The following is a 12042-nucleotide window of genomic DNA, read 5'->3' on the forward strand; positions in this document are numbered from 1 at the left end:
CTATAAAAAGAAACATAACTACTTTGGCTACTATAGTACTAATTGAGGATAGTAATAAAAGTCAATTGGTAGAAGATAAAACCAATTCTTATGTCCTTAGTAACTAAAGGAGAACAACAACTATTAAGCAAGTAACCACCTTATCATAAATAGGGGAGATTCAACCCTAGCCAATGCAATATGGTGTCATCTCATCTCTATAACCAGAATTGCATCCTCATTAATATCTTATGCTTCAATTCTTGAACATAAGCAAAATCTTGTGCTACATTTTATAATTGAAACCATATGTATGGTGATCAACCACTTAACCTATTAATCAAGATCAACCCATGATGAGAGTAGAATTACTCTAAATATTTCAAGGTACTAGCAAAATACAATAATAGTGATAACCTTGAAATAGGGCTATAATTAAACCTACAAGATCTTAACAAACCAGTATTCACATAAGATCATGTGCAAGTGACCCATTCCCCAAATGGAAACCAAGTCCTAACACAACCTCTGAAATACTTTAAGTTGAAAGTATCAACCCCTATACTTCCAAACAGATTGGATTCACAAGAAAAATGGAAACTCAAATGAGAGCATAAAATCATGCTTAACTAAAATTGCAATAAAGGTTCATATATATTAAATGCTCATTCAAAAACAATTCAGTATTAAAATGTTCTTCTTATTAATCTTCATGAAATTCCAGTTGTTAAACACCTGCAAAATAGAATGATTCAAAATTGAGTTAAAAATAAAATGCAAAATAGAAAATGAAAACAGGAAACAAAAATAGAAAGAAAAAGAAAATAAGAGAGAAGAGAGGCTTACCTGACAGGCCACCGCAGCCCAGCACCACAGCCCACCAGGCAGCCCATGGAGCACACACCAAAGGCCAAGCCCACCAGAAACAGTCCAACTTACCGCTTCGAGCGGATAAGAGAAAGGAGGAGGTCTTCCTCTTCGTCTCTGCCTGCTCGACGCGCAGGAGAGCGCCACGACTCCGGCGTGCCACGTCCCGGCCGCCGAAGTGGACTTCCTCGACCAACGAAGACCACCGGAGGGGTATAAATACCCTGAGAAACACTAGCCATCGTCCTTTTCCTCTATCTCTGCTCCAAAAATAAATCCATGCCGAAACCCTAGTCACCGGCCATTCAACCTCGCCGGCGACTGAGGCAGTCCCAAGCCTCGCCGTGGATGCTCCCGTCACCGCCATCTTCTCCTCGTTCACCTCGTCGATGCGTGCAAGCTAGGAAGCCCCGGATATGGCGAATTTAGCCATTTCTTCCGACCACCGCTGCCGCGGCCATGGATGAAATCACCGCCGTCCGAGCTCCATCGACCTCTCCTTCAAGCCCATCACCATCAGGGTGAGCATACGCTTCTCAAGAGCCTCCTATTGCATCCTAGATCGCCTTGTAGCTCGCTGTCCTCGTTGCTCGTCGGAAACCGCCGCAGACCATCACCGCCGGCCGCTCTCCGGTGACCTAATCAGAGCGGCGCCGCCACCATATTGCTCACCATGTCACGCTGAGTCGAATAGGCATAGAGGTGCGTCCGCGGGAGTAGCCCAACGCCGGCGCCATCACCGTTTGATCGCCGGTCAGTATCTCCCCGACCACTCCAGCAATTTGGACTAGTCCATGCTGACGTGGCGTCTGACCTGGCCACTGGCCCACCGGTCAGTGCCCCTGCGGGTAGTCTAGCCGGGTGCATTTAGTAGAATTAGTTTTAATTCAAACATTCATAACATTTCTGAAACTTTGCAAATGCTTAGAAAATACATAAAAGCTCAGAAAAATAAATATAAGATATCAAAATTCTTATAAAAGTAAATTCTATCCAATAAAAATATAAAATGAAATTTTTATTTTTAATAAAAAATCAATTATTTAATACTTGTTAATTAAGCCTTTTCCTTTAATTCTGAATACAATTAAAATTCAATAATTAGGAAAACCTTCTAAAATAAATAAAAACCAGTAAGAAAATAAAGAAAACATTAAAGCTAATTTTCTTTATTTGTTATTTTGTTAAATCTTTATTAGTGGAAAATTAAACCCTGATTAATAATTATCTTAATTATTATTTCGTTAAAAATAAGAAAATGTCAAATCCAATATTATTTTTTAATTCAAAGCTATTATAACTTCAACTTTTTAATGAAGCTATCAAGCTAATAACTATATGGTGATTAGGAAACCCTGATGGGTATCCCATGTGTTCATCCTCATCAGACCTAAATGATCAAGTAGGGTCAACCAAGTGTAAACCCTAGATCCTATTACCAAAGCCATCATCCTTATTTATCCCTATTTAGCATCACACCATTGTGATGAACCCTAATAGCAACCATACCTACTATTTTACATTACATAACCCTGTTCCACTAAACCCTACTAGTGTGAGATACTTATGAACCATCCTATTTAGGAACCAACCATTCTCTACTTAGAGATCCAATAGCTAATACAAGACAACCTCAACCTTAATTGTGATACTTCTTATTATTTAAGAAGTATGTTCTTCAAAAGTTATTCTTTTGAAGTAAATAGGAAGTAGTCATCAACCTTGCCTAACAGGACCTATCAACCCTAGCTATCTATTACCACTAATATATATCACCATAATAGCAACCATTAATTGCTTAAGATACTTATGCTTCACTAAAACCATACAAGCCATAATTATTAATGAATCCAACTTTGTTGAGATCCATCTAAACCTTACTCCAGAAATTAGTTGAAACCATAGTAAACCATAGAACTCCACAACCCTAATTATCATACTTGTTCTTTATTAAAGAACATGTTCTTAAAAAGTTATTCTTTTGAAGTATATGATAATTAATCATTAACCCTGCCATGTAGTGCTAAAGCCAACCACTATTCATTACATGTTAGGATTATACCAAATGTTATAGTTGTGTGCTATTAATATTATTGTTATGATATATTGCATCACCTGTTTATGATACCATGTAACCACATCTGAATAAGAACCTTGTATGAGAATCATTCTAAAAGTGCAACACACCCGAAACTAACCATTACAACTCACTAATCCTAAATCATCGGGGTTAGGTCACGCTTAGAGCGATTGCATCTCATACTTATGCATTATTGCATCCTTGCCAATCTTTTAAACATCGTTCTTACCGGACGATGATGCTATTTTAGAATTTGGAGTTATTGCGTACCGAAGACCTTGTCTGCATAATCTTGCAGTCGAGAAAGGCAAGTTCATCACTTGCTCATGTCATTTGAGTATTTTTACCAAATTAATTGCAAATTACTATGTTTATCACTATTGCATAAAAAGCAAAACCACTATATTCATAACTATGAATATGACTATGTGGTGGGCAATGGAACCATGGATTGTGTTGATATGGTGGAGGTTCCATTGCAAGGGTTTATATCCATCTAGGATTAAACAACAAATGTCGTCCAGTGATTCTTGTGTCGTAATACCCGTGTTAACCATAAGATCTGGAGTGGGATGGAATAGTCAATCGTATTTCCACCTCTTGTACATCAACGGACGCGCTTTACCGTAGCACACTTGTCATCTGTCGGGGCAAGCGGTAGGCTGGGGAAGCCAAAAAAGTCCCCACGGCTTTGTCCGTAGCACACTTGTCACCGAAGTGCAAGCGGTAGGTTGGGGGAAGCCAACAAAGTCCCCACGGTATTGCGGTCTATGAGGGGTTGCAGCTACCGGCGAAGGAGTTTATGGTATGAGCCTGATACGTCTCCGACGTATCGATAATTTCTTATGTTCCATGCCACATTATTGATGATATCTACATGTTTTATGCATACTTTATGTCATATTTATGCATTTTCCAGCACTAACCTATTAACGAGATGCCGAAGAGCCGATTCGTTGTTTTCTCGCTGTTTTTGGTTTCAGAAATCCTAGTAAGGAAATATTCTCGGAATTGGACGAAATCAACGCCCAGGGGCCTATTTTCACACGAAGCTTCCAGAAGACCGAAGATGATACGAAGTGGGGCCACGAGCTGGCGACACACTAGGGCGGCGCGGCCTGGCCCTTGGCCGCGCCGGCCTGTTGTGTGGGGCCCTCGTGTGGCCCCCTGACCTATCTCCTCCGCCTACTTAAAGCCTTCGTCGCGAAACCCCCAGTACCGAGAGCCACGATACGGAAAACCTTCCGGAGACGCCGCCGCCGCCAATCCCATCTCGGGGGATTCGAGAGATCACCTCCGGCACCCTGCCGGAGAGGGGAATCATCTCCCGGAGGACTCTTCACCGCCATGGTCGCCTCCAAAGTGATGAGTGAGTAGTTCACCCCTGGACTATGGGTCCATAGCAGTAGCTAGATGGTCGTCTTCTCCTAATTGTGCTTCATTGTCGGGTCTTGTGAGCTGCCTAACATGATCAAGATCATCTATCTGTAATGCTATATGTTGTGTTTGTTGGGATCCGATGGATAGAGAATACTATGTTATGTTGATTATCAATCTATTACCTATGTGTTGTTTATGATCTTGCATGCTCTCCGTTATTAGTAGAGGCTCGGCCAAGTTTTTACTCTTAACTCCAAGAGGGAGTATTTATGCTCGATAGTGGGTTCATGCCTCCATTAAATGCGGGACGAGTGACGGAAAGTTCTAAGGTTGTGGATGTGTTGTTGCCACTAGGGATAAAACATCGATGCTATGTCCGAGGATGTAGTTATTGATTACATTACGCACCATACTTAATGCAATTGTCTCGTTGTTTGCAACTTAATACTGGAAGGGGTTCGGATGATAACCCGAAGGTGGACTTTTTAGGCATAGATGCATGTCGGATAGCGGTCTATGTACTTTGTCGTAATGCCCAATTAAATCTCACAATACTCATCATATCATGTATGTGCATGGTCATGCCCTCTCTATTTGTCAATTGCCCAACTGTAATTTGTTCACCCAACATGCTATTTATCTTATGGGAGAGACACCACTAGTGAACTGTGGACCCCGGTCCATTCTTTTTATCGAATACAATCTACTGCAATACTTATTCTACTGTTTTCTGCAAACAATCATCATCCACACTATACATCTAATCCTTTGTTACAGCAAGCCGGTGAGATTGACAACCTCACTGTTTCGTTGGGGCAAAGTACTTTGGTTGTGTTGTGCAGGTTCCACGTTGGCGCGGAATCCCTGGTGTTGCGCCGCACTACATCTCGCCGCCATCAACCTTCAACGTGCTTCTTGGCTCCTACTGGTTCGATAAACCTTGGTTTCTTACTGAGGGAATACTTGCCGATGTACGCATCACACCTTCCTCTTGGGGTTCCCAACGGACGCGTGCTGTACGCGTATCAAGCAGATTTTCTGGCGCCGTTGCCGGGGAGATCAAGACACGTTGCAAGGGGAGTCTCCACATTCCAATCTCTTTACTTTGTTTTTCTCTTGCTTTATTTTATTTACTACTTTGTTTGCTGCATTAAATCAAAATACAAAAAAATTAGTTGCTAGTTTTACTTTATTTACTGTCTTGTTTGCACTCTATATCAAAAACACAAAAAAATTAGTTACTTGCATTTTATTTAGTTACTTGCATTTTACTTTTGTTACCATGTCTAGTTCTGCACCTGTTACTTCTTCACCGGAGGAATTAGTCTTCACTTTTAAACAAGGGGATGAGGAGAGTTTTAAAGATGCTTGGTCTAGAATTTTTGATTCTTATCGTAAAGCTGAACCTCAAATGACTCTAAGTTTGCTTCTTAGTAACTTTTATTTTGGTCTTATGATTCGCTATAGATATGCCTTGGATGCTTTAGTGGGAGGAGATTTCCTTCATTGCAATGGGGATCAAGCTTTTAATGCCATAAAGAAGTTGGTTGCATCACATGATTCAGCTAATAACTTTGATTCAGCCCTTATTAGCATTTATAATAGATTAAACACTCTTGAGACAAGTGCATCTCGCTTGAACGAAAATTATAGATATGTTCGTAACCGTCTTGATCAAGTTTTAGTGAACTCTGAACCTCCATTATGGGATCCTACTATTAAAGTTGTTATCGGTGATCAAACTCTTCATGCCAATTGTGATATTATGTCTGAATTTTGCCTTATGCCTAAGAGTATTCATGAATCTTTGGCACTTTGGGGATTCGTTGAAGGGGGAGAAGGAATAACTCTTATTGATAACTCTGTTATAATACCTAAGGGAATAGCTGCGGGTGTGCATACAACCATTCTTGGAAGAACAATATCCATTGATTATCTTGTTATTGTATGTGTAGGAACAGGACAAATCACACTCGGAAGATCCCTGCTGAAACTATTGGGAGCAGTCATAGATATGGGAGAAGGCACCCTAAAATTCACCTCTACACCGGGGGGTAGACATGTATTCCCTAAACCAAAGAGTAAGAAAAAGAACAAGAAAGGTAGGTGCAAAACCCAAGGTAATGTTGGTGCACCATCTCTTGATAATACTTGATATACACTTTCTGCGCCTAGCTGAAAGGCGTTAAAGAAAAAGTGCTTATGGGAGACAACCCATGTTTTTACTACTGCACTTTTATTTTATATTTGAGTCTTGGAAGTTGTTACTATTGTAGCAACCTCTCCTTATCTTAGTTTTGTGCATTGTTGTGCCAAGTAAAGTCGTTGATAGTAAGGTTCATACTAGATTTGGATTACTGCGCAGAAACATATTTCTTTGCTGTCACGAATCTGGGACTAATTCTCTGTAGGTAACTCAGCAAATTATGCCAATTTACATGAGTGATCCTCAGATATGTACGCAACTTTCATTCAATTTGAGCATTTTCATTTGAGCAAGTCTGGTGCCTCAATAAAATTCGTCTTTACGAACTGTTCTGTTTTGACAGATTCTGCCTTTTATTTCGCATTGCCTGTTTTGCTATGCTTGATGGATTTTTTGATTCCATTGACTTTCAGTAGCTTTGTGCAATGTCCAGAAGTGTTAAGAATGATTATGTCACCTCTGAACATGTAAATTTTAATTGTGCACTAACCCTCTAATGAGTTGTTTTGAGTTTGGTGTGGAGGAAGTTTTCAAGGATCAAGAGAGGAGGATGATACAATATGATCAAGGAGAGTGAAAGCTCTAAGCTTGGGGATGTCCCGGTGGTTCACCCCTGCATATTTCAAGAAGACTCAAGCGTCTAAGCTTGGGGATGCCCAAGGCATCCCCTTCTTCATCGACAACATTATCAGGTTCCTCTAGTGAAACTATATTTTTATTCCATCACATCTTATGCACTTTGCTTGGAGCGTCTGTTTGTTTTTGTTTTTGTTTTGTTTGAATAAAATGGATCCTAGCATTCATTGTGTGGGAGAGAGACACGCTCCTCTGTTGCATATGGACAAATATGTCCTTAGGCTTTACTCATAATATTCATGGCGAAAGTTTCTTCTTTGTTAAATTGTTATATGGTTGGAATCGGAAAATGATACATGTAGTAATTGCTCTAATGTCTTGGATAATGTGATACTTGGCAATTGTTGTGCTCATGTTTAAGCTCTTGCATCATATACTTTGCACCTATTAATGAATAAATACATAGAGCTTGCTAAAATTTGGTTTGCATAATTGGTCTCTCTAAGGTCTAGATAATTTCTAGCAAGAGTTTGAACAACAAGAAAGACGGTGTAGAGTCTTATAATGTTTACAATATGTCTTTTATGTGAGTTTTGCTGCACCGCTCCATCCTTGTGTTTGTTTCAAATAGCCTAGCTAGCCTAAGCCTTGTATCGAGAGGGAATACTTCTCATGCATCCAAAATACTTGAGCCAACCACTATGCCATTTGTGTCCACCATACCTACCTACTACGTGGTATTTCTCCGCCATTCCAAAGTAAATTGCTTGAGTGCTACCTTTAAAATTTCCATTCTTCATCTTTGCAATATATAGCTCATGGGACAAATAGCCTAAAAAACTATTGTGGTATTGAATATGTACTTATGCACTTTATCTCTTATTAAGTTGCTTGTTGTGGATAACCATGTTCCTGGGGACGCCATCAACTACTCTTTGTTGAATATCATGTGAGTTGCTATGCATGTCCGTCTTGTCTGAAGTAAGGGAGATTTACCACTAGAATGGTTAGAGCATGCATAATGTTAGAGAAGAACATTGGGCCGCTAACTAAAGCCATGATCCATGGTGGAAGTTTCAGTTTTGGACAAATATCCTCAATCTCATATGAGAAAATTAATAATTGTTGAATGCTTATGCATAAAAGAGGAGTCCATTATCTGTTGTCTATGTTGTCCCGGTATGGATGTCTATGTTGAGAATAATCAAAAGCGAGAAATCCAATGCAAACTTTCTCCTTAGACCTTTGTACAGGCGGCATAGAGGTACCCCTTTGTGACACTTGGTTAAAACATATGTATTGCGATGATAATCCAGGTAATCTGAGCTAATTACGACAAGGTGCAGGCACTATTAGTATACTATGCATGAGGCTTGCAACTTGTAAGATATAATTTACATAACACATATGCTTTATTACTACTGTTGACAAAATTGTTTCTTGTTTTCAAAACCAAAGCTCTAGCACAAATATAGCAATCAATGCTTCCCTCTGCGAAGGGCCTTTCTTTTACTTTTATTGTTGAGTCAGTTCACCTATTTCTCTCCCATCTCAAGAAACAAACACTTGTGTGAACTGTGCATTGATTCCTACATACTTGCATATTGCACTCGTTATATTACTTTACATTGACAATATTCATGAGATATACATGTTATAAGTTGAAAGCAACCGCTGAAACTTAATCTTCCTTTGTGTTGCTTCAATACCTTTACTTTGAATTATTGCTTTATGAGTTAACTCTTATGCAAGACTTATTGATGCTTGTCTTGAAAGTACTATTCATGAAAAGTCTTTGCTATATGATTCATTTGTTTACTCATGTCATTACCATTGTTTTGATCGCTGCATTCATTACATATGTTTACAATAGTATGATCAAGGTTATGATGGCATGTCACTCCAGAAATTATCTTTGTTATCGTTTACCCGCTCGGGACGAGCGAAACTAAGCTTGGGGATGCTGATACGTCTCCGACGTATCGATAATTTCTTATGTTCCATGCCACATTATTGATGATATCTACATGTTTTATGCATACTTTATGTCATATTTATGCATTTTCCGGCACTAACCTATTAACGAGATGCCGAAGAGCCAGTTGTTGTTTTCTGCTGTTTTTGGTTTCAGAAATCTTAGTAAGGAAATATTCTCGGAATTGGACGAAATCAACGCCCAGGGGCCTATTTTCACACGAAGCTTCCAGAAGACCGAAGATGATACGAAGTGGGGCCACGAGCTAGCGACACACTAGGGCGGCGCGGCCTGGCCCTTGGCCGCGCTGGCCTGTTGTGTGGGGCCCTCGTGTGGCCCCCTGACCTATCTCCTCCGCCTACTTATAGCCTTCATCGCGAAACCCCCAGTACCGAGAGCCACGATACGGAAAACCTTCCAGAGACGCCGCCGCCGCCAATCCCATCTCGGGGGATTCAGGAGATCGCCTCCGGCACCCTGCCGGAGAGGGGAATCATCTCCCGGAGGACTCTTCACCGCCATGGTCGCCTCCGGAGTGATGAGTGAGTAGTTCACCCCTGGACTATGGGTCCATAGCAGTAGCTAGATGGTCGTCTTCTCCTAATTGTGCTTCATTGTCGGGTCTTGTGAGCTGCCTAACATGATCAAGATCATCTATCTGTAATGCTATATGTTGTGTTTGTTGGGATCCGATGGATAGAGAATACTATGTTATGTTGATTATCAATCTATTACCTATGTGTTGTTTATGATCTTGCATGCTCTCCGTTATTAGTAGAGGCTCTGGCCAAGTTTTTACTCTTAACTCCAAGAGGGAGTATTTATGCTCGATAGTGGGTTCATGCCTCCATTAAATCTGGGACAGTGATAGAAAGTTCTAAGGTTGTGGATGTGCTGTTGCCACTAGGGATAAAACATCGATGCTATGTCCGAGGATGTAGTTAATGATTACATTACGCACCATACTTAATGCAATTGTCTGTTGTTTGCAACTTAATACTGGAAGGGGTTCGGATGATAACCTGAAGGTGGACTTTTTAGGCATATATGCATGCTGGATAGCGGTCTATGTACTTTGTCGTAATGCCCAATCAAATCTCACAATACTCATCATATCATGTATGTGCATGGTCATGCCCTCTCTATTTGTCAATTGCCCAACTGTAATTTGTTCACCCAACATGCTATTTATCTTATGGGAGAGACACCACTAGTGAACTGTGGACCCCGGTCCATTCTTTTAATCGAATACAATCTATCGCAATACTTATTCTCATCGTTTTCCGCAAACAATCATCATCCACACTATACATCTAATCCTTTGTTACAGCAAGCTGGTGAGATTGACAACCTCACCTGTTTCGTTGGGGCAAAGTACTTTGGTTGTGTTGTGCAGGTTCCATGTTGGCGCCGGAATCCCGGGTGTTGCGCCGCACTACATCTCGCCGCCATCAACCTTCAACGTGCTTCTTGGCTCCTACTGGTTCGATAAACCTTGGTTTCTTACTGAGGGAAAACTTGCCGCTGTACGCATCACACCTTCCTCTTGGGGTTCCCAACGGACGCGTGATGTACGCGTATCAGAGCCCAGAACTGTTGTCGTGGTCGGGGTCCACCCTAATATGGGAATAATGGGACCGGCGAGGACCCAGGGTCGGGGCCTGCAACAAAGGGTGGGTGTGCGAGGTAGCGGAGGAATATGATTGGCTATGACCTTATACCGGGCCTCACACCAAAGGAAGTGTGGACGGGTCGCCCCCGGTTGGCACCAAGGTTAAGATCTCTTATGGGTAAAGCAACACACCTCTGCAGAGTGTAATGAATCGTGACTGTCACTCCTCGTTCCGGGATATGGAGCTGCGAACGCTGCCGGAAAGGAGCTCCATGAAGTTCTAGTAAACCGGTGAAGGTCTGAAGGACATAGTTCTTCCGAATAAAAGCAACCTTTTGAAGAAATGGTTATGAAAACTTGCATTGGTATTAGACTTTACGGTCTAATGCCGTAGCTAGTGCATTAAACACCTCTTTCCTATAATGAACTTGTTGAGTATGCTCGTACTCATCCCACTCTTAAATCCCCTGCTTAGATATGGAGGCATCGAAGGAGGATCTACAAAGACCGAGGAGTCAACAACTATTTCAAGAGACAGGACCCTGTCAGAGGAGTCAGATACCACATCCAACAAGGAGAAAACCTAGTTTAGCCATAGAAGGGAACTAGCTTCCTAAACCTAGCTCCTATTTAGCTAGAATCTATTCTTAGCCTCTGTAGTTAGTGAAATACTCTACAAATATAGTTCGTGATAAGACTAGACTACGAGTCGTTCTTCTGGAGTTTATTTGCGGTTTTACCTCATTGTAAAGTAGGAGGTCTGTGATGATCTTATGTAACGAGTCGATGTTGTAATTCTATAGACATGCCTTGGACCCGCATATGTTTCGTTGTACCACTCGACCCGATATAATACCAGTGGAACTGTGTTTCATTGGTGTTATATCAGACTTGCATACTACACCATGCGGTGGTATGCCGGGTCACCACGAGTTGGTATCGGAGCAAATGCTTTGACCCTAGGATTAAAACCCTTTAAAGGAGACCTATAGGATTGGTAGTGTCTATAGGAAGTTGTCCTAGGTAAACCAAATACTTCTTATGACTTGAGATGGATATTCACTTGAGAATAATCCTGACACACTTGAGTCAACATTTCTTACCTAACTTACCAAGATAAAGTAAAGTTAGTCAGCTAATCCCAAACATGTAGTACACAATTAAGTTCCTAAACAATAGATGGGTAGATCACAGTTGGTATACAATACATGGTAGTCCAAAGAGAGGATACAACCATAAGGAAGATATCCTATTGGAAGATGTGTACGAACACAAGTTATGATTAAGTAAGAATTATTCAGACATGTAATAGGAGTAATATCAAGATGAAGATAGTATACAATAAAGATATCCTACTAGAAGGTGTA

The sequence above is a fragment of the Lolium rigidum genome, chromosome 4 (genome assembly GCF_022539505.1).
Source record: "Lolium rigidum isolate FL_2022 chromosome 4, APGP_CSIRO_Lrig_0.1, whole genome shotgun sequence".
Taxonomy (NCBI): domain Eukaryota; kingdom Viridiplantae; phylum Streptophyta; class Magnoliopsida; order Poales; family Poaceae; genus Lolium; species Lolium rigidum.